This window comes from Streptopelia decaocto (genome assembly GCF_964273445.1).
Source record: "Streptopelia decaocto genome assembly, chromosome: 4".
Lineage (NCBI taxonomy): Eukaryota > Metazoa > Chordata > Aves > Columbiformes > Columbidae > Streptopelia > Streptopelia decaocto.
The window spans coordinates 38699535-38724964 of record NC_138658.1 but is presented as its reverse complement, the minus strand read 5'-3'; positions in this window follow the sequence as shown (position 1 = coordinate 38724964).

Below are 25430 nucleotides of genomic sequence, written 5' to 3'. Positions count from 1 at the left end.
CTCCTGGAGTATTTATCAAAAAGGCCTCATGCTGTGCAAAGTTGTAGGAGAGGTTTGGTGAGTTTTTGGGGGGTTAGGCTTGAATTATTAAAAAAAAAAAAAAAAGATATTGCAATGTATGTATGGTACAAAACAAATAAATTCCACAGCTCACATTGTGGTTTAACCCGACAGGCAGCTAAACACCACATGCAGTTGTTCAGTCACCATCCTCCCCCAGCCAAGTGGGATGGGGGAGAAAATCAAAGAATTAAACATCATGGGTTATGATAAAGAAAGTTTAATAAGATAGAAAGGGAAAATAACAATAGCAATAATAGAATATATAAAACAGTCAATGCACCAACCAATACCCAACCGGTTCCCGAGCAGCAGTTCCCCAGCTGGATTTTCCCTAGTTGATATACTGAGCATGACGTCACATGGTAAGGAATAGCCCTTTGGCCAGCTTGGGTCAGCTGCCCTGATTGTGCCTCCTCCCAGATTCTTGTGCATCTCCAGCTATCTTGCTGAAAGAGCTGATTTTCGAGAGCAACAGCTCTGTACACAAGTTCCAAACTTACAGATGTGCCACCTCTTGTAGTACGACCATTAAAAAAATACCATAGGGAAAGGATTTTTAAGAAGACATTCTTCAACTAACAAGGACTAAATGGAAATGAGAAGGACGATTTGCATTTTTCCAGGCACCTGCCCCCTCCACCCCCCTCCCCCCTTTTTTTTTTTACAATTGTTTGGCTCCAAATACTCTTCTAAAGGAAGTTCTTAGGAAAATGAGCCATTTGTGTAGCTTATAGCTGGTATGAAAAATGTGAAGAAATGTGAGGGAAGATAAAAAATTATATTAGAAGTTAAAAAAAAAAATGTATCAGATATAGCTGTTACTCAGCCATTAACAACTATTACAAGCCCATCCTCTAATTTGGACTCTTAGGTTGCTGTTAGTCTTTAATCTTCAGTTAATAAATGTCTGAAACTTGCCCGACTGGAGTTGTTAGAGTATTACTGGTCTATAATAGTGCTGGTTAGTTGCAGGCCAAGGTTTATTATCTATCTAATAGGTCCTCATAAAACATAAAACCTAGTAACCTCCTGAAGTTCATCAGATGAAAGGAATACAGTCTGAAGCAGTCTTTCCCGAAGCTCAAGAGCACTCACGTCTTACTTCCTATGATGAAAATTGTGCTTGGGCAGAGAATGGAGGACTGCTCACCCCTGTCATTTAAAAATGGACAAGAGGAGAGATTGGGCTACTCAAGGTGGTCATGAATTAACACTGGCACAAAAAAGGAAGATGCTTGCAGTTTTTGATCAATTTATAAATCCTCTGGCAATATCAATCTTATTAAATATCACTGTCATGAAACTGAATGCCAGAATTGTCAAAATGCTGACATAAAACCAGTTAGTGCTGAAAATTTTAAAATACAATCTTATTTTAAAGAATTCAGTTTTCAGTATTACAGCTTAATTTTTAAATAGCACATAGTATAAAACATGACTGAAAATCCTTTGTTTTTTAACTTGCAGTAAATAGACTGAGAAAAGGAAGTAACAGTTAAGAAACAGGGAAGTTCCAAAAAACAGTCAAGTTGTTGCTCTCTGTGGCTGGATTTCTGAGTTACATTTAAGTAGGTTACATCTCCCCAAGCAAGTATATCAAGTTGAAAAACATTTTGTTCCTAGATTAAATATACTCAGCTCTGTCCAGAACAGACACCCCCCCCAAAAAAAAAGGAAAAAAAAAGAAAAACAAACAACAAAACAACAACAAACAAACAAACACACTCACACCCACAGCGTGGGGTGGGGGGTGGGGGAGTGGGAAATGAGGTCATAGTGTGCAATGGGAAGAGAAAAGAAACCTGATAACTGAGCATCATCTCCCTTTCTTCATTCGTCACCCATCTGTGAAGACATGAGGTTCTTCTCAAACTAATTACTAAGCCAAAGCAGCCTGATCCCTTCAAGTATTGATAAAATAAATCTGTTACAGACGATCCCTGATGTCTTTCTTGTATTCTACTAAATAAATGACCACAATGAGCCACGCAATCATCATACTCAGAAAGCATTACCATAGCTCACTTTATTTAGGGGCAGACTGTGAAAATAATAGATAGAATGCTCCATCTGCATCTCATCCAGCTGCCCATTCCCTCACTGAGCCAAGCGACCATGAGCGTATTCCCCTGAGTGCCAGTCTTTCCATGAATTCTCAATGCTTTTCTATTCTCAATTCAAAGCCTTAATTCTCCAATTGATCCAGAGATCAGGTTTTCAGCTACTCAGTGACAGCCATTTCAATGAAGCCTTTAGTTTTGCAATCGATGACACAATATGACTTTTAGTTATAAATTTCGGATTAGGCATAATAATAAAAAGCAACAATAATAAAGTGGTCTTCTCCCTTAAGGGGATGTGAAGCATTATGGTTCTTCCTAAGGAAATTAGGCTAAATCATATCATAGGAGAAACAATTTTGGAAAAAGCAGAGAGCTATAAAAATGAAGGGATTTGTGTAAATTGTCAAGTATGAATTATCATAAGAAAGACAATAACAGTATGCCAAAATTCCAAGAAAAGAAATATAAACAAAACATCTTTGAAGAATATATTTAAAAAAGGATGCAAACAAAAGAAACCCAAACTGTTTTGAAGAAGAAATATCAAATATTATTACTTATTTTGGGGGGTTAGAGTAGATGAAAAAAAAAAAAGGCTTTGATACAGGCTTTTTAAAAAGGCTGTAATCATAAAAATATTGAGTGTTTAAAGAAGTTCAACCATTTCCCTAGTTGAGAAAGGTTTCAGTGAACCAAAAATATATGAGGAAACTGAACACCACTTTCTTCTTCAAGACTAGCTTCACAATACTTAATAGCAAAGACTACCAGTTATTTGTTGAAACATTTAATAAGAAGACTAAAGCTAGTTCAGGGGAAAAAATAAAATAATTTTCTAAGATATGATTGTGAAAAAAATGAATTATTTCATTCTCACCTATTTTCTATTGTCTCTACTTCAGCTGTATAGATGAGATAACTAAGAGAATAAATAAGAGGATTGCTAGTTTGTGCAATTAATGTTTAAATATCTCTATACATCACACTAAAATAATGAGGAAAACAGAAGATCTCAAAACTTGATCCTTGAAATATAAAAATCACTGAGACTATGATAAATGGTTTGTAGGTGGTCCCTCAAATGGCATTACACAGTTTCATACAAGAGATGTAAATTTTAAAATGCCGAATTTGTAAATTCATGGCAAATTGAGGGCCTAGGAGTATCAATAAGAATTTCTCCTATAAGTAGTCATCTAAAACAAGCCCCATAATTTTTCTAGAAGGAAAGGATCTTTCTCTGCATTTTCCAGAGTACTGACATGTGCCTCCAGAAACATCATCAGTATAGACTAGAGTGGGAAATAACTGGTGAGAGTATGATGACCCCTTAAGAAATACAGGGTGGAAGAGCCACTATTTTTCCAGCACATTACTCTCACGACAGCCTTCTAAACACTCCCCTTGAAACAAAAGGCCATTATTTACGAGCTTTTGTTCAACATGCAGACCTTTGATGTTCTATCAAGTTCTCACAAGCCTCTCCCAGAGGTGGAAAATAAGTCCTTTGTGAAGGCTTCTTCCTGAGGGCTTTTAAAATTATTAAAACCACCATTCTTTTTCCTTTTTATTCTTCAAGCTAAGACACATTTTTTTGAGGGTATTTGGTTAAAGTTATTAGTATTCAGGTATGGACATATTCACTACCCGAATCTTCATTATATTCTTCATACCTTCACCCTTCATACAAAACCTCAGGGTTTGTCAAGCTTTAATCAACTGAATTTCACACCTTTCCCTTGAGACACATGAGGAATTATGAGGCATATTACCACTTCGTAACAAAATAAAGATTATAAAAGCAGAAATATATTCGATATAAGCAAGTTATACATGAACTATTGTTTCTAAAGATGACAAAGCGAATGGAAGCACTGTTTCAGGCAAACAACCTACGCTGGCAAATACACAGGGCAAGATATCCCAGTGTCCAGAAAGCAGAGTCGGCAATAAGTTGACATTGAGGGGACACTTAGTTGAAGAGATGAGAGAATTCTGAGATGTGTTGGAATTTTAAGGTTACAGGAGCTATTCAGCAGGAAAGGGAGAAAGTGAAAGGACCAACTGGGGCAGTTATTAATATGGAAAGAAAGAGATGTTCAATTAAATCTAATAACTAGTAAGCAGAACCTTCATAATTTTGATGAAATTATGCAAGCTTATACACCTACAGTAAAATAATGGCCTATTTTCAGGTTACTGTGTATTTCCCTTTGAACTGAAATCAGAAGCATGAGCACTGCTAAAAAGTCTTTTTATTTCATTCTCTGAAAGTGTATGTATCTCTAAGAAAACAAGCTTTCAATCCCATCTTCAGTCTTTTGGTAACTACTTATTATGCATTTCATGATGGCAATGCTTCTATACCTAAGCACCTCAACTATTATACTATGCTGAAGTGCCTTTAAATACCCACAGCAGGATACATTTAAACTAATTTAAAAATTGTTCATTTGCTAGCACATACACTTAGCTAAACTGCATTCAGAGAAACTCTTATTTGGGTTTCTAACTCTTATTATTTCAAAACCTAGACTAACTTCCATTTTTAGTTTTAATGTCTGTACCAGTACAGATTCATAGAAAGGAACAGCCACCATTTTATATTAATCCTCCTTCTTCCTATATCAAAAGTTAATGTGATACAGCCACGACTGAAGGTTTACACTGGTTTATTAAAGTCTCTGAATCAGTTTATCTGTCATATGATGCAGAAAGCTCAAGGAACAAAAAATTCCTCAACACAGCTTCCCAGATGTATTCTTAGAAACTCTGAGGACCTTAACTCTGATATTATTTATATTATTGCAACACAGCACCTAGTAAAACCATACGAAGGAAAAGAATAATTAGCTCCACAGAATTCACTTGAACTATATTAACATTGATTGTGTCCTGTAAGTATCTTTTTTTTTTTTTTCTTATTTACCATGGTGACATGAGTCAATTTGCTCCTACATTTGGTGGACCTTAATGTGACAAGATACTCTAAATGATTTGCTTTATAGAAGTACTCCAAGGAATAGACAAGAAACACAGAAAGCAAAGGGGCTCTTACCAAGAAGATGACTTACAGAAGAATACAAAATAGTTCTGCTGCAATTGATCAGAAAAGTTCAGGAAGACCAAAAAGCATCTTATCAAACCCCAGTCACAAATAGTTCATCTACACAGACTGGGAACAAAGAAAATAAAATGCATCATGTTCCATAACTACAGTTAATTCTGAATACCTGTAAAATTGTTCTGATCAAAAAAAAACCCAAAGACTAAAACAAAAAAACCCACAGAGTTTCTTTCTTAGCTTTAATAACAGATTATTTGTTATGCAGAGGCTCTACATGCTAATTAAAACCATAATTAAACATTTTGCAAAGTCTATAAAATTGCTGCTATAAAACAGGCAACACATTTTCTCAGAGTTATTAATAAGGTAATGTCAATGAAAATCAAGAAAACCCACACATTTTAGTAGTATAAGTGATACTAACTGAATATTTAAAACCAAAAATCAAGTAACAAAACAGCATGGCTCATCTTACTAAGTGACTCTACCACCGTAGGAATTAATCTTTTATTTGATTTCACCAGAAAAGACATTCAAATAACCTGTGGGTTTCATTTCAAAGATGATACTTTCTATCTCAGTATCAATAAATTACAAATAATTCATCATAAATCAATGGAACAACAATCTCTCTAATTCATTCTACTTGTAACTTCACTTACTTTAAAAGTGTCAAAGAAAGGATTTAAATCTATCATTGCTCATTAAATCCGCAAAAGGCTGTGTTAATTGGATGCCACCTTTTCTAATCTACTTATATGTTTGTTTACAATAAAGACCATATGATTTAAGAGCAACTGATTCTAAAGACATTATTTACTGACTTCACTGAAGTTCATAGTCTGAAGCTGAAATGAGGGTGTTGAGGACTATCCCTTAGAAAGGAAAAGGATGAAAGAAACACAATTATTCTAAATTAAAAACTGGAAAAAAAATGAATGTATAAAACATACACTAATACCTTCAGTATTTTTAAAGCCATAATTCAGTGTCAACACAAATAAGGATGATACATTATTTTGGTAAATCTCACTGTTACCACAAAGAAAATTCACACTGGAAGATACCGCTCCTTTTGACAGATTGAACACACCATTTTGCATCAGCTAAGTATGTACCAACTCATGTCATTCTACCTAGAGAATCACAGTTTAACCCATATCTACTCTATCTACTATGTCTGAAATAAACAGTAAAATGAAATAATCCTTTGGCTACCTGGATTTCTGTAAGAGAAATATAAGCATTCCTTTCTACACATCCAAATCTCCTAAGTGTCATCTTTTTTGTTGCTTTAAAAACAGAATACATTATTAATAAATTTATAATTGCCCTATTTAGTATCTGATCACTAAGACAAGAAAGGGGAAACATCAGAAGAAGGAAAGACAGAGGAAAGTAGCTCACTTTTGCTTTCGCCAGACCATAGTTCTTTTTCCTATTTCTGCATATGCGTTTAAGGACTTGTTCTTCATACTCACAAAAATACTAAAGACATGGACACAATTTTTAAAATAGACCAGGCAATAACATCACAATTCAAATGGCCCTAAATTAAAATAATGTATTCCTAGAGAATAAGTGCTTTTTAGAAAGAATTCTTCATTATACTTGTCACAGACAATTTGGTATGAAAAGCAAGAATTTCGTTTTCCACCTGTAATTATACAACTCTTTTGCAATAAGCATATTATGTCAAATTATTGATATGAGATGCTAGAAGATCTACAAATTAAATCAAACTATTTCTAATTCACTTTTGAAACCAAGTCATTGAAAATATTATTGATACGTTCATTTTAGACAGTCCTGTGTTACACAGTTCATGTAAAACTCAGATTAAGATGTGCTGGGAACTTGACCAGAACATCTTCGGTCATTCACCTGAGAGTGTGGCCAATGAAAGAAGAGTTTCCAGTGGGAGATGGATATTCAGAGCTTATCCTGTATGCACTGCACTACAATACAATAGTCTATCAGAGGCAGCTGGGATATGATGTGAGTGCATTGAAATTATCTGTGGATCTGAGTGACAGCTGGCTGAATCAATGGCAGGACAAAAATAGTATATTCTATTTGGGGGTAAAGGGAATACAATAAAAGTAGAAGTGCAATTTTTTGCAGCTGCAAAGCCTTTTTGACATTAATTCGCATTAATAGGATAGTCAATGTTATTAAAATAATTTACTAGTCATCAGGAATAATAAATGAATAGAATAATTTACTATTCACACACATCTATTGCTAATGTAGCTACCTAAAATGTGGCACTCTGCATGCTAACATGTCAGATGTGGTATTGAAATCCACACCTTTGATAGGAAATAGTCCTGGAAAGATCAGTGACTGGAATAACTTCAATGGTATTTCTCAGCCATCTGCCAATGAATTTCTTCAACTCGCTGCTCCTAAAATAATCTTTAGAATTACTAAATGAAGCCATGTGTTAACCTGATGTACCACAAGCATAATATGAAAGAGACAACCTGCCTATTGAAAGGAAAATACTTGTAGAAAAAGGAGAAAGGCTTAAATCCAATTTTTTGCCTTCCATGGACATTTAGTACAGGGCTGATGATGTCTCAGAATACTCCTTAATCTGTTTTAGTAAATTAGTAGCGCATTTATTTTATACAGCAACAAAGTTTAGTCAGAGCCCAATGTCTGTGGCTGAAATACAGCTGCAGCCCAGTGTCTCCATCCTGTCACACCAGCTCCTTCATTCTGATGTGCATAGGGTGACCTCTGGTAGCAGCCTCTAAACCTGCTCAGCCCATGGGACGCTTGAATCCAGACTGCTGCCTTTTTCTGTGGGGGGAAAATCAAATGACTGCTCAAGGAGCAAATGCTGTGGGGCTGTTGTGTGTCTCTGTGGGGCTAGTCACAAACCCCCTCACCGCCTCTGCTGCTGCTGCTGGGGCTGGTTCTCCAGCACCAGCTCCCACCACCCTGCTGGACATCAGCACGGGCAGCTACAGGCCATGCAAACCCACATGCAAACCCACTCTGGATTTAAAACTTCATCTGACCAGACAAACTGAGATTACTGTAAGGGAATCAGCTTGTGCCCAGTCCAATGAAGACAGTACAGTTGCGTAATAATATGCACATATGTTTTAAAATAAAATCTGGCTAGATACAGTGCTGATCAGGGACGTTATAAACCCCCCTCCAGGGGTGTCAAACTCATTTTCACCGGGGGCCACATCAGCCTCGCCATTGCCTTCAAAGGGCCAAATGTAATTTTAGGACTGTGTAAATGCAGTAGTTGCATTTATATAGTGCTAAAATTACCTTCTGCCCTTTGAAGGCAACGTCAAGGCTGATGTGGCCCCCAGTGAAAATTACTTTGACCCCCCTCCAGTAAAATCAGCATGGCTTTTGAGACTGGTAAAGAATCATTAGCATGCATCAAAATGGACTTAAAACATGCAGGAGTTCAAAGCCTACAATCTTCATCTACACTTTGCAAAGATCAGTGCAAAAACCAGTCACTGAATTCAAAGGACGGCTGATTTAATAAACGAAGTTTTAAAAGTTTGCAGGGACCTCTAGATTTTATTCTAACTTCTCAAAGGTTCTTTTTGCTTGCAACATGAAGAAATGATTGGCTGGGTCACTTTCTCATTGTCTTTTGTTTAAGCTTTAACTTTATTGAATTTATTATCTTAAGTGGAACTAAAATTAAAAAATATATAAGCAAAGCCAAAGAAGAAGACATTATGCCCAGTTTGTAAATGTCTCAATTTCAAAACGTACTTTGAGTATCTTGATCTCCAATGGAATCTTGCCTGCCTATACTCTGGGTCAAATATTTGACCCAATATTTAACTGCTTAGATGTACTTCTGATTATTCCAGGATCACATGGGTATCACGAAGCCGTACCACAGGAAGAGCACTGCTTCCACTGTGGTAAAAAATGTGTTTGGGCTGGTTTTGTTGCAGAAACACTTATCCTGCCTCTGCATTTTATATTTCTCAGTTTATTCTGCATTTTATATTTCTCAGTTTATTCTGCATTTAGAGCAAACATGGAGTTTCTTCATATCTAAAGAATGCACTATAACGCACAGAAGTACTTTTTATGAACTGACAAAAAAAACCCTATTTGTTAATTCTCAAGTGTAAGAAATTTTAAAACAGCCTTTTAAACAAACTTACTAGATACAAAAATAGTATTTTCTGTGTACATAAAAATTAGGAGAAAAATGATCACTGAGTGGATTTAATTTTATACGTCATTTGCAATATAGGGTGGGGGGAGGCAGGTAAGTTTTTAATGATCATACCTAGCACTTCAGAAATTTCTCATTGAGGCGAAGGTAATGTTCTCGGTTACATAAATTCCAGGAGAACTGCATAGTTCTTAAATGGCTTCACTCTCCTGTTCCTCAAATAAGTGGCGAGAGCACAATGAGGTCTTACATATACAGATGCCGTGAATGTTCACCCATAATTTGTATAGGCTCCTTGTGCTCTTAGTACAATACAACATGTAACCTCCTCTTTTCTCCTTCCTCCTCTGATTACTGACAGCTAAAACCCAACATTTTTCCTGAGGACAACCCAGATTAACCTACCAGGAACTAATGGAAGAAACAAGAAGTTTTGTTGGTGCTGTCCTACTGCCCTCAGACACCAGAGCAACAGGTTCTGAGAGAATTGAGAGAAACAGCAGCTGTTCCTGAACCTTTTGAAGGAGATTTAACATTCCAACTTAAGAAGCAGCGTTTACAGCAATTCTAGACCTACTTTTAAGAATTATCTTGTACTACTCTTTTTAAGACTCCATAATACTTTTTCATAATAAACTTTTCACAGCATTGACTAAGCTAAAATATGTCTTAAAGTAGTTTTCGTGTTGTGGTTGTTTTTAGCACGTTAGTTCCACATGTCCTTGTTGCATATATTTGGAATTCTTTAAATGTCAATCCTTGCTTAAATTTGGGAGGCGATACATACAGCATTTGCTATTATGATAATACAAACCATTTTCTAAGATTTTGAATACTAAATCAGTGCTATTCAGCTACAGCTCAGCCTTAATATGCTGCAATTCTAGCAAAAATATCTTTCAAAAATATACCCATTCTATTGTAAAAACTCTAACTTCCATGTACAAAATACTAGTTAAATATTTTTTTCTTCTACATAACTTACCTAGTTATATTCCCAATATTGTGACAAAGGCAAAAAAAAAAATCTTTACAGTTTTGGGAATGGATATTTTTTTTGAAATTGAAATAAATTCTAATTTTGTGAACCATATGAAATGTTTATAATCTCACAAATACAGCTGCCAATGTCAGTGTTTTTTCCTATAAGTCATCCCAAAGAAGTGATGATATGGAGCAAAACAATAAGATGCAGTCTTCAATGATTTCGCCCAATTGGTTATCAAACGTAAACTAATGCTAGTCTCTATTTTTTCACCTAAAAAAAGAGGGGTGAGGAAGGGAAACAACACAAAGAACAAAATTAAACTTGTTTGTGTGGGTTCATATTTAGGAAGCATGGTCACAGGTCTCAAATAACTCACTTTTTTGGTTTTTTTTCATTATTAAGAAGAGACTGAAGTGAAAACCAGATTTTCTTAGCCAACACAGTGGTCACTGTGCATACAATAATAAAATAATTTTACTTCTCTATTTATAAATGAATATGTAGCACAGTTTTTGGTGGTGGTGCTTTTGGTGTGGGGTTTTTTTCTTTGGCTGGTTCATTGGTTGTTTGTAATGCTAAGTGAATTTGAAGGGTAACTAAAAATTCTTAGAGGAATACTAGATACTGTTTAGTGACTGGTAAAAGTTACTGCATGAGGTTTCACTATTATTTTTAATACAACCTTCAAAACAGATCAGTCTCAGCATATCCCTCTCATTAAAAGCCAGTATCACAATGAAATGAGTTTTTGTCCTGCCAATCATTCAGGTCATTTGTTTTTAAATTTTCGTGCTTTATTACTAATTGGAAGCCTTCAGTGTTTTAGAGATTTGCCACAGTACTTTTAATAAATGTCAGTTGACGATATTATAATCAGAATTAGAGAAAATAAAAATTCTACATTTAAGAAAAAAAAAGAACAGTTTAAGAATCAAAGGCTAACTTATTCTGATTGGAAAGCTTTGCCTGTTTGTAAATTCCAAACACAGAAAACTAAAATGTGAAACATGTTCAGTTTATTATCTTGATAAATTCATCTAGAGCACTTAGAAGTATATGATACCTAAATTAAAATTAAAATATAAATTGGCTTGGAAATAAAAAGTATTGAGATTGGGACAGACATTGCTATAATTAACAGCAAAGTTTCATGTTAAAGAAATCTGTGACTGTGGACACACGATAAATGTAAAATTCAATACAAGATTGATTATATCTGAATAACAGAAACTCAGGTCAGAGGCCAACATCACCAATTCATATTCTCGATACCTGCTATCTTTATTTCACAATTAGTATAGACAAGGGAAAGGTACATGACTGATTAAGTAAGTGCACTCAAATCCTCTTTTGTATAGACAATACTAATTTAATTAATTAAAGCATTCCTATGAGCACAAGATACATTCTTTGCAGGATCACAATGCTTTTAGATAATTACTTTATATTATGTCTGGCCACCACAGGTCTTGCCTTAAACTTCATAAACTTCAGAAACTCTGTGATACACAAGACAATTAAGCCTTGAGTCATTTGGCATACACAGGCATGGAGTGTCATCTGAGATGCTCCAAGACACCATAGCCAACCTCCCCCTGTCAACTTCTGATGTCAACAGCTCTCCTAAGAGAACCATAGAATTCCAGGTTGGAACGGACCTCAAGGATCATCTGGTCCAAGCTTTCTTGGCAAAACCATGGTTTAGACAAGATGACTCAGGAGCCTGTCCAGCTGCATCTTAAAAATGTAGGTCGTACATTTTATCTGCCAGCTACATCTGGATGTCCTAGAGCACAACACAACACTACCACACACGTGGGGCTAATCCTCATCTTCTGTGACAAGAGGTCAATTGTCTCCATTGGCAGTTCGTGAAACACACGCTGACAGTGAAGCAGCTTAGGACTGCGTACTAAGACTACCAGATGCAACAAGTATTGATCTCCTCGTTAAATTTTAGTTCAAATTGAGTGAATACAAGTTAGATGAGAGCATACAGTGAACTTCATATTAAATCTGTCACAGAGACACAAATACATTCAATGTTTTAAATTCAGGTTTTCTGCAGGGAAGAAGGACCATGATGTGTCAGCAGGAATTACAGTTGAGCATACTATTGGTTGTGTATGAATGTTCCAAGGTGAACAGTAAGCCTTCATGATGAAAACTCTTTTTTCATTCATTGTCCAAGGCCAGCAGGAACACAGACAAGGTAAATGGGTATATTCAGGGTACACAGCAAAGCCCCTGCCCCTCGAAATGCATTTTTCACCCTTTATCATATCCATGTGGCCAGGCAACTGGGACTGCTCAACTTTCGTCAGACTACATAGTGGATATAGTGAGAAACATCACAGAGAAATTAACAGACAGATACAGAACTCATCAATGCTCTGCATGGTTCACAGAGTTTGCAGTCAAATCAAGGTCCCAGTTTTAAGCTGTACTACTTGCTGCAGCTCGATGTGCATTTCCCACAGCAGCTGAACATGCTCTTTATTCCAGTATCCTTTCAAGACAGAGTATCTCAAGTTATTACTGTCTATTCTTATGTCCACTCTCCTAGGATGTTTTGATCTTTCCAAACACTTTAGAGATGTCATATAGCAGTGAAGTATTGCATCAATTCTCTGATATACGAAGAACTACACCCAGAACAAAACTATTTAAAAGTCTGTTTAAAAACATTCCATATTCACAACTCAGATTCTGATCTGTTTGGAGACAAATATGATCTGCTGTGATAGAGGAAAACAGACTTTTAAAACTGTCTTGAACCTTAACAGCAAAACCTTGGTTCCCTCAAGAAGCTGGACCTAATCAGATGCCGCAGAAATTTCCCAGACTGAAGTGTTTTTCCAGTCCCAATATTTTGAAGAATGAAAATTTCACATACAGTTTCTCAAAAAACTTGCAATAAAGAGCTAGCCACCAAGCTTCACTAGCAACAAGGTACTAACGAGATCTTGCTCCCAAATCCTACCTATATGCAAGTTCTTCTTTTAGATTTTGACAGAAGAATCAATAGAATTACATCTGTTTGAAATGTGAGCATCACTTTAGAGATATCTACAAGATAACACTGCCTCAATACTGTTACTCACTATTCATAATAATAGGCACAAGACGATCCTACCGTAGTAAAAACTACAGTTAGATATGTATAATTTTGTAATAGTGAATTCCAAAGTGACCATACCCCTGATTTGTTTGCTAATTTAGTTTTAAGTTACCTTACTTTCTATTTGAGTCCACACAAGTCAGTTTCTCACTTACAAGCCTGAGACTGCCAATGCACCCACCCTGGAAGATCTGGCAAAGAACTAACCCAAAAGATACATAAGAATGCATCTTCCAACCAAACCTGAAATGGCTTTTGGTTGATTTTACTGTACAGAAGCTTCTCACCTCGATGGTTGATTTAGCTGCCTTTAAGGATGGTGTACTGATGAGAACAAAAGAAAGCATCTGCACGGGAGAGTAACCCCTAAATAACGCAGAAGGAAGAAGGAAGCTAAGGCAAGACAAGGTCACAAACCAGATGACTGGAGAACTGCAAATGGAGGCCAAGTGGCCTGGCTTTACACATTCTAGGTCATGCCACTTCTGAGTCAATGAACAGATAAACCAATTTTAGTTGCTTCAGCATTTTGAATAATTAATTTAAGGAACCAGAACATAAAATCCATTTTTCCCTAAGTAGAAATGTCACATAAATGCCCTACTTTTTCCTCACTACTAGGTCACTGAAATATGCTGTGGCTTAAGACCCTGACATTCCTTCCCTTACCAACTTAGAACAGGAACACCTTTCAGACTTAAGTATCCAGCTTCAGATACATTTCTTCCATTTAAAACATAAATTCAATCTAAATGTCATTCTATAAATGGACTGTTTTCTCAGAGTTGCTACCTGAATCCTCCTATCTCATGATTTATCACCTAATACCTTTGTATCTGCTATACTATGATTTGTTACTAAAATAAAAATGACTATCATCTCTGCATCAGTAAGTGTCTAAGAGCCATACTTTTTCATCACTTGGAAATGACAGGTTTATCAATCAATATTTTCCTTACTAATACATATCCTTTATTCACTATTTTTTCGAAACAAATATTGTAGGCGTCCATAGTTCTTGCAAAGATTTATTAGATTATCTTTCATAGGCTGTTTCTAGTATGATTAGTTTTTGTGTGGATGAGGATTAAACAGCAAACACATTTGTCCAAATATCTTTACAGAGCAAATCACCTCTCTCACATTATAGAGCAGCTTACATTATTTATATGTTAATGGTCAAGGCCACACTGCCAACATGTTTCTAAGTTCCTGCTCTCTCTAAAAAAAAAAACACAAAAAAAACAAACCAAACCAAAACAACAACAACAAAAACACAAGCAAACAAAAACCTTAAATAATTCAGGTATCATTGAAGAAAAATTGGAAGACTTGTTGGGCAAATATCAAATCAATCTAAAGCTGGTATGCGTAGAAGACATACTGTGAAGTGACACAAGCACAGTTATTTTGGGAACACTTCTGCTTGCACTGCAAAGTTTAAGAGACCACTGACTGTGAAATGACATGCCTTCCACTTTTTTATCTTCCTTTTATTTTTTTGTAATCCTGAACTTTCCCCTAATGAATAAAGTTTATTAATTATTGCTTGACTTTACTAGCCTCTCAAGTGCAATTAAACAAAATTAATACAAATTCAAATAGATATATGTGTCCAAGCCAAATGCAAAAGCAAAAAAGTTTGGTGAGAACAAATTGTTCAACAGTGATGAACTTAACAAGCAGTCCATGCTTACTTGTAATACAGAACGGCACAGTCGAAAAGACAGTATTTAAAGTCTTAAAAAAGGCCAGGAGGGAAGACAGTAATACTGTAGGATAAAAGTTTTTGTTCTCAAAAGAGATTATTCTTGATGTTTTTAATGGCATCCTTATTAGCTGCAAGTTTAAATTTCCTTTATGGGGAAGCAGGGAGAATAAAAGAAAGCAAGCAATTGTTTGATTACACCTCTCAGTATAATGCTGAGCCTGACCTCTCCCTCAAGATAGACAGTCTCCTCTTCTACTTCACGTCATGTTGAGGGGTCCATGTGTTCCTTTGCTTTCACTGCAACCTTAATTGCAATGTCTTTGACTTTACCAATGCAAATAAGGGAGTAGTTCAGGATCTTCCACTTAACCATTTTACTTTCCAGTTCAGTATCTTCACATTCAGCTTCCCTGAATGATTCAGTCACTAGTTCCACAACCAAAGGCACTTAGAGGTCAACTTAGTTATTGGTTCAGGCTAATACAAGGCCTGACTTTTACATTCTCCACTGTTCATTGAGATTCACAAGCCAAAGTAAAGAACATGATCATCTTATTGCATAGAAAAGTTTAGGTACTGTTAATAAAAGTCACAAAACATCATGATGAAATCACACACACATTTGCAGGAATAATTATTTCCTCTCCAGATACAGGACTCACACCCAGGAACTCTGTTCTGTGTCTATATCAAGTAAATAAGATTATTTTGGTAAAAAGGTAGTGGAATTGGACCATATCCTATCCTCCTAATACTATTATTCTGTATACCCCTGTACAGAATTTTTCATGAAGTATGAGGAATGCCAAGATTCAAACTCTTTTCTGGATTTAAGCCAAAAATTATTTTTTATTAACTACCCTAAACCTTGGATTAAAGGGGAACCTCACACGCTTCTCAGTTCTTCTGTGGAACACATTGCCTATGCAAACAAGCCACAGGTTTTCACCAGCCCTGCCCAGCAGGCCAAAGAGATAAGTATGTCTGCCCTCTCGAGTCAGTCTGGCTTTTTTCCTTCCCCAGATGTAACTTCACAGTTTAGCGCAAGATGACCTAAGTGTAAAGGGGAATAGCCAGCTCTCATAACCCCTGCAAGTTGCCCCAAGACACTAACAGAAAGGCCAGTTGGTGATCTTAAATGCCATGAGCTCAGTGAACCGTACATTTCAGGAAAACGCTTCACTGAAATTGATGATTTTCTTCTCCTAATGCTCAGAAAAGGAAATGTTAGAGGCCCTGTCTCACCAGTTTTGTAACAAAACTGCTTGGTTTGACAACATCTAGCCTTCCAAAAAGCTCCAAAAATAGCCTTCCCATGTTTCTTCTCCAATAGTAAATCAGGCAATAATATAATAAATATGGCTAGTTTGCTGTCCAGAAGCTTTTAAATCACAGTACTGCCTCAAAAAATGCTGAGTTAAGGAAACAAGATTCCCAGAATAAAGCGAGTCTCATTTTACAATCAAGTAACCATGGTTAGAATTCCCTTTCTTAGTGTAGCAGAAGTCTAGCCTGCTATGGGTAACTAAAATAATAATAGATACTTACATCATCTCTCAAGAGGCCTTAATAATTCTTTTGTTTGCAGCAGGTCTTTGAAAATCATGCAGCATAAAAGAGAATAATAATGAATCTTTGCTTTGAAATAGCACTTCTTACCAGTACAACTCGAAGCTTTTTATGAATAACTAGTATCAGTATCATTCAGATGAGTAACACACAACAGGAATTTCTAGCCTGAGGACATGGGTCACGCTCAAGGCCATACTCAGTAGGCCACAGTGTGCCAAAAGGAATTTATTTCATGTCTTTTCTTTGTCATGACATTCTGTCAGTCATGGCTGACAATTTTTCAAGCTACTATGCTGCTTCTGTGATATGTGGAACTGGTGTATAATTTCCAATGCATGCTAAAATAACAGCTGTTAATAGAAGAATCAAAGAGAGAATCAATGAATAGTAGATGGGTACTAGAACAGTAAAGGAGAGAAATGAAAGCAAGGTACTTGTTTCTCCAGAAGAGCCTCAGATCTGGGCTTAGTTCATCTTCTCAGCTGATCCCATATGATGGGAGGAAAAACCATATCCAAAAGTATTCATACTTACACGTAGGTTAATACATTGTACTTTTCACCTAATAAAAGAAACATATGAGGAGTGGGTATTTCAGATACCTCTCACTCAATATTTATTTTTAACCTTCAGGAACATAAACTTGATACTGTATTCAGTTGGCAGGTGTATTCAGTTGGCAGGTAAGTTCATAAAGCTGTGCTCGTGCATGGTCTCACACCTCTAATCTGTCTTTCCATAACTGGCTCCCAGCCTTTGCACTGAATTTGTTACTTAGGCTTGAGGCCATCTCCCTGTTATTCTAGATAACACAAGTCCCAAAATCTTGGGGAGAAGACAAACCCATGTTTCCCCCTCAGAGTTACCATGCAATTACACCTGGCCACCATTCCTCTCCACCCAGTAAGTACTTGAGGCCTGGTGGTAGCACCTCTTCCCACTAGTCTATTTAAGTTGAAGCAGAATGCCTGCAAAAGAGTTTGCATCATCTGGAAAGGTATTGATTCATGTAAGTGCCACCAGACATCTCAACATCCTGACTGAAGTGTTTCCAGGCACTCGCATCATGTCTCACATCCCCTTCTCCTCTGCCACGTCCTTTTTTTTCTCTGTGAGGAGAGGTGAAGACTTCACATCTTTGAAGATTTAATGAGTCAACACAGACGTTTCCAAATCACGTTTCACAGGCTTGACTTATACCACCTGTGAATTTCAGCATCCCTACCATCAGTTGGTAGTGTCACCTAGCATAATGACCCCTGAGACCTTCACCTCCTCCTTGTTCTCTCTGCTCCCCTGATACTGACTGACCATTTTCCTTTACAAAAGCATTAATATAAGAGATTTGTACATATTTAGGGAGATATTTTCCACCCTACATTCAGCACAGAGCTTAGATCCCAATAAGTTCCGTATCAGCTTTAGGAGTAGCAATATTTAGAGTTCTCCCTGTTCAGTTTATAAAACTTCGAATCTTTTTATCAGTCTACAAATGTGCTGTCTTTCCAAAGGCAATGAAAATCCATAAAGAACCTCTAAAATGATGCACCACAGTATGCAAAGAAGATCACACGTTCCCTCTGAGCAGTAAAGGGTTTTCATCATTGCCGTATGATGGACCATGTGGCAGCTTTCATAAAATTAATCAGTATTTAACATGATGGAAAACCATGTTGATAAATCTGTGCTATAACACAGGAGAACCACTTATGAGTAAAATTAATTACTCTAATTTAAAATAAAAAAAAGATCACCAGCTAAGTTTAAGTCTACAGAAAGGTAAATAGAGGGTTGGAGAAACAGCTTTCTGTGTGTTATCTATGAATTTCCAATAATACTGCATATAGTAAAGATTGTTAACAACCATTCATAAATTATGAAGTATTTTAAATCAAAAGTATATGTGTTAGAAGTGTAATATCCTTTCTGTTCTCTGGTCATAATGATGGTTTCATTGCATCCTGACTTCCTAGATTAATTTTTCTTTTTAATAAGGAATGTGTCACTTTCTCTGTGGCATAGATATTGAAGAGAAAGAGCAGTTCTGCTATTTATGGACCTAATCCTTACACAAGCAACACAAGGTGCATGGGACTTATCTTCTCATGCAAGAACCACCTCTCTGACTGGACAGCACATTCTGTGAACAAAATTTTGGAGGAGTTACTAATATTAATAAGGTCACAGAAGAGCATTATTTTACAGTCTCAGAAAGCAGCGGACAAAATGCAGATTGTTTCCTGAATGCTTTCCAATGTTTTGCTGAAAAGGAAAGCGATAGCACAGGAGAAAGCAGTCCACATTCCAGGCACAGGGTAAATGCTAACGTATAGTTTCTAATGAATCAAATAAAAATCTGTAAGAAACGGAGAAATTGCTACATAATTAAGGATTCTGGCTATGTTAACTGGCATTTTAATATATGTTTTGTGCCAACTGATTTAAGCCAGAAAAATTCAAAATAGACTACATAACTTATAAAAAAAAACCAAACCAAAACCAAACAAATAAAAATTTAAAAAGCACTAAGTGTAAATATCTTCTTCTGGTTAAACCCTTTTAGGGTTTAAAAAGTGAAATTAAGTCCTTTTAATGACATCACTTGTTTCATATACATCAACAGATGTGGAAAATCATTTAGGGGTGTGAGGAAGTCTAGATCATGTTGGAAAGATCACGCGTGCAATGTATTTGTTATTCCCTTGATATAATATGCCACAGCATATGTCTGTTTCAAGGGTTACCTAAGCTTGCACACCAGTATCTCCATTTCCCACAGCAGCCAGTCAGTATGGTAAATTACACATCGATTGGTCAGGGTACATGCCAAGAAGAGGCCACAAAAATATATAAATTACCCCTTGCTCTAATTTGTACTTATGCCATCTAACAGCATTTTGCTGCACTGCATAGATTATATCAGCTTTAACTCACTTGTTCAGTAACAGCAACTCATTTAGTAACATTAAGCACTATGAAGGAGGATTAATGCATTAATATTTCATGAAAACATGTGGTTAATTAGTAATTCATTGCTTTGGGGGATTTTTGTTTTCACCTCTGTGTGCAGGCTGTGAGTGGTGCTTCCTGGGAACCACGTGCAGTGTCATAGACAGAGTGACACTGGATACTGGGACAGTTTTGACAGGTGCAGGTTAACTAGACCAAGCTCTGATGCGAACGTCCTCTCATAACAAGTAGCAATACACACACATATATGGACTACACTTAAGCACCATAAAGGGTATGAGCTACGTAAAGCTGTTGCTCTCTTACATACAACTGACTACATTCTCATTCACCAAATTGCTCCCTGATGCCTCTCATAGGATAAGCCAAAAAAGCCCCAAACTATGGGTACAGAACTCAGCTGTCACCCCAACCCTGGCAGAAATCACTGACTGTGCATGTCAAGGATGCCGGGCAGTAATGACAACCCTTTCCTTACCTGTGTTTGAACACAGCTCAGTCACTTCAGTAAATAGTAACATTTGCTTCAGCAAAGAGCAGCTTTGAGCTGCAGCCAGGTCCATAAACCAGAAGTACCCAGGAGTTGTGCCGGACACTCTGTTACTCTGCTGTAACACAGGCTGCTGAATTCATTTAAGAATATTTTGCCTCTCTAAAACAAATCGATGCCTTAGCAGTTCTCTGGTTGTCTTTGTAAGATGTTTTCACTTGCTTATTCAGGCACTGTGTAAATCTGAGATCTTCACTAAAGCCATTATAAACAGCATGTTTAGCCTGATCCCTTTAATGAGCTCTGCATTCATGTAAAGGATTGTTAAATGGTAGTGTTTTATCAGAAAGAATAAAGAGGTGACTGCTCTAACGGTGCTACAATCCAGCACTAAAAAATGCTGTTTTTTTCCCCAAAGTTAAACACTTAAAAAACCAAACAACAACAAATGGCATTTCAGTGTTTGCGCATGTGTGTGTGTTTGTATGCAAGGGCAGTAGTAGGAAATACTCTCAGGCACTGAAATATACATATCTAGAATGTATAAATTAATGTTATAGAGGTCTTGTGTACATGCCAGGAAAGATACAAGCAAGAAAGATGCCAGTAATATGTTTTATTTGATTAGTATTGGCATAAAACCAGCACATTACCATTTGTTTCCCTCATGAAACTCAAGATAAATGGAAATCTCTCTAACATGTTTACACACAAGGAAAGCAAATATTGAATTTAGCACAAAAAAAAAAAAAAGTAAAAATAATTTCTTCATAGTTTTTATTTTAACTTTGAAATGTCATTTGCAGTAGTAATATTTGTAGGGGAAACTATTCCAAAATGGAAAATGTTGTGTCTGATGCAAAGCATTATTTTAATCTCATCATTTTAAGCAAGATGCTTTAAAACTTATACTTGAAAGAGAAGTATACTGGAAACATTATTCTAATCATTTTTTTTCCTACCGTGTGTACCATTACGATATTTGGAAACATATTAGATTATTTTAAGCACAACTAACATTTCATAGACAATTTTTATTAAATGCAATACAGAATAAATACATTCAAGTATGTTTACAACAATCAATGAGTATGCTCTGTTCGATTCATACCACAGGGTTTGGGTTTTGCCACTCAGATTTGACAGGGGAAATGGCTTCCCTGCACCCCAAAGCATCTATCCTTCAGGGATTGTAGTACATACTGGTAAAAAGGAAAGCCTCAGACGGAAATACAACCAAGTTCCAACAAACAAAAGAAATATTCGTTTGAATGAGTTTACAGCTTTTTTATTCCTCCCCGCTTTTAGAAAGCTGATAAGCAGACAGACTTGTGAAGCAGGTTTTTCCTTCAAGTATGTTCTGAAGACTGACCTTAAACAGCACATTAATATTCATAGCTCTGATACGCAGCATTCAATAGCTCACATCCCTGCTTCCTTTTAAAAGGCAAGACTGGGCCCTTGCTATCCTGCATAATACCTTGAAGCTCACTTCACTCACATGCCACCACTTCACGTGACCACTGAATTTTGTTTACTGACACTTGTCTCCCATACACCGGGCAGCTTGTCGGCCCTGCTGCTCACCTTTCCAAAGGCTGCAAAAACTCACTGTCCACATGAAGAAAAAGCTGGCATCCAACACATTCCGAGTTATTCGGATAAAAGAGACACTTTTCCCCAGTGTGTTACTGTACCTCTTTGATCTGCAGTCTGTAAGCGCCACATGCCCCTGCACATTATTTTCAAGGGTTTCCTCCCTCCTGCCTTGAAGCAATTCTGTTTCTCTTGCATGAAGTATTTTTTCATGCAAGTTTGGCCTTATCAAGAGAGTTCAAGAAGTTCAGTAGAAATTTCCTTCCCTTCTTTGACACATGAAAGCATAAATAAAAATGCTTAATACTTTAAAAACAAAAAAAAAAGAGTGTACATACTAAAAAAGATATTCTGGGATTTTAGACGCATATTTTACACCTCTGCATTGTTGTTAATGAGAATTATCATGGAAAGAGAGAAGGCTCATATTTTTAGCCAATTAGCATCTGACAGATAACACTGTAGGAATTCAATTTGGAGCTCTAAATCGTAAAAAGAAAGCGCTTTTGACATCAATATCCCTGAAACAGGCCTCCAAGCAAAGTTAATTTTTAAGTACTGTTGAATCAGATGCTGATACAAAACACAGAGTATGCCAGACATTGTATTTATTATTCTAATCAAGCTACTGTCCAGGCAAAAAGCCTGGGTAGTAAACAAGTTTTATAGCTTAGAAATTCTAATTAAAAATATATATATATATATATTTCTTGTTACTCAGTGTATTTTAAATTCCTTTCAGTTGTGCTTGCTAATATGTACAGGACCCAGAATCAACAAATTATTTCTGCAGGTTGGATAACTCATTTACTCCTGGAAAAAACATGAAATGACAGGAGGGACTTAGAGTATTGACCTATATTGCTCACTTAAACAACACACCCTACAAATAATATAACATCACTTGCTTTTCTACACAGAATTATTCTGAAATAGTACCCTGAGCTAAGAAGGGGAGAAAGCAGAATATCAAAACCTCAAGCATTTCAGTTTGAAGAGTGTAATTAGTTTACAGGATACTATAAGTAATCACAAATTCCTTACACACAGGCCTCACATACTAAAAACAAAAACCACCAAACATGCAAAACATGATTACTATCCAAAATTGATTTGTTATTCAATATATCAAGCTCAGATATAAACTCTGATTTATATATCATATCTTACTGATGGTTTCACCTACCAGGACCAGAAGCAGTATTTTCATTAGAAACTCAAGACTTTCTGTTTTCTAATATATATAAACTAATATATAAAAATTCTGTTTTCTAATATATATAAACGTCCCTTCAGGTTAAATCCCTCCTGGTGCCTACATTTACTCATTGAACAATATTCAGTTGGTCTGAATGAATGTTTCTGGTTAAACCCTCAATTGTTTTTACTTATATACAAAACCAAACCAAACCAAGATAAAAGTTTGCATGTGCCATCAAAAGAGTTCCAAGGAACACAGGCATAAGGAATATCTGCTAGCTCAGCTAGTCCATTTTTCACTCTCTTAGGCCTCTCCCTTCCTCTTACTGTTAATCAATAAACTCCCTTCAGTTAGAATACTATTCCTGCAAAACAGAAATGCTAAAACTTTGAGCATCTGTGGTAAAAGTAATTGCATGTCACAACATCATACCTGAAAATGTAATTTTCAAGAACTCTCAACTTGTTTTCTCAACATAGGGAAACCATTTCCATCCACTCTTATTCCTAACCACATTTTGGAGAAACACCGAACCTATCTGCAGCTCAGTTCCGCCACTGTGTTTCAGCAACACACAGTGTTGGTTTGTACCAGGACTAAGGTCATGTGTTTACACTTAACTGTGCAATTGGAAGCCCCATCCCTGTCAGGGAAGGGTGTTGGCTTGAGGGAGAGTTGTTACACAATTACTGAAGTCTGAAAACAAACATTTTGCTAGCTCGAGTGCACAAGACTTTTTAGAGCTGAATAACACAAAGGAATGCGGGAAGTCAGGATCACAGCTCCAGATTTATAGCCATCTGAGTTTATTACACTGTAAATAACACCCCTGCAGAAATGGTCAATGGTTTATTTGAATTGAGCAGCACTTCTCAGTGAGACATACATCACAAAAATATCATCCTTACTTCATTCAGCTTGTCTTTCAAGGGAGAAGCCATTCTCGAGGAGATTTCAAAAGCACTTCCTTAGCAGCATATGCTCAAGGCAAAGTCATGAGGCTTGATGAGTACATTTAAACAAAAACTATAGGTGTTGTCATTGCTAAATTTTCACAGACATAATGCCCTATTCTATGGGGCTGGCAATATCCAAACTCACATCTTGACTTGGAAGCTAACAGTGTTCTGTTATGGATTCCATACCACTCTGCGCTTGGGAGGAATTATCTACTTCTGTTTTCCGGAGACTAAGGAGTACAGACACTGAGGAAAGCAGATCAAACTCTCCTTTCCTGCTAAATTTCCTTACTACCCTTTTACTCAAAGCACTTTTGGGAGATACTTAATAAATTTAGAAATGAATATTCTTGAAAGTCAACTGGATGGTTTGACTGTAGCATTATTTGGGAAACAGTTTATTTCTCTGAAATATCAGGTTACAAATTTAAGAACTAAACCTATAATCCTAATAATAATTCTAACCAAAACAAAGCAACAGAGAAAGTATGTGAAAGAAAAACTAAAAGTCACAGTTCAGTATAATTTAATAGAAAACTCATGTAGTTTCTGAACACTTATGAAGAAAATAAAGACCCTGAGGTGGGACAAGCAAGAAAAGCAAAGACTTAGTCAAGAATATACATTGCATCTTATACACACAGCAAACTTAAACTGGCTGATACAACAACTTCTGCGAATTCCATTAATTTAATGTGCTTTCTGTTGCTAAACAAAATAAAAGCATAAAAAAATGTTTGCTGGCAAGGTTCATGTAGGCTACACATAAAACTTTCTGCCTTCACTATTGCAGTGCTAACTGGTGTCTATAGGATCTCCTGCTGTTGCTCTATGTGATCAATACAGTGACAAGAACAATGTTAGAGTATATAGGCAATCTGATATGCACCTAGATTATTAAAACATTTAAATTATCCCCCCTTCCTTTAAGGTAGGAAAGGTTTTCTGAAAAGCCCTGCCACCTATTTAGGTAACACCCATTTATGAAAACAATGGGCAAATGAATGACAAATATAGCTTATCAGCGGCCTGACTGAAGGAAATCTCTTCATCATCTGGGCTGACCTCAGGCCTGGGCACTGGAAAGCTCAAGAATATGATAACGAAATATAAGAGAAGGAGTTCTTGTACAGCAAATAGGGATTAACTCCACTGATGTTGAAGTTTGCATTTCCATTCTCAGTATTTGAATATTTTGTGGTCAAAGGTCTTCTGTCTCCAAGACTTCTGAAATGACAAGCTTCACTTCCATTAAACTCTTTAAAAAACTGGAGAATTAATAGGTCACCTAAATTATATTAATTTAATGGAGACATCAAAACACTAAAAAAAGGTAAATAAGAAAGATTTTTACTTATTATTTCCACCTTTTGGAATTAAATGGCTGAATTTGTTTCCTTAAAACAAATATTTTCATTTTACAGAGTATATTACATGTAGTGGTAAATGTCT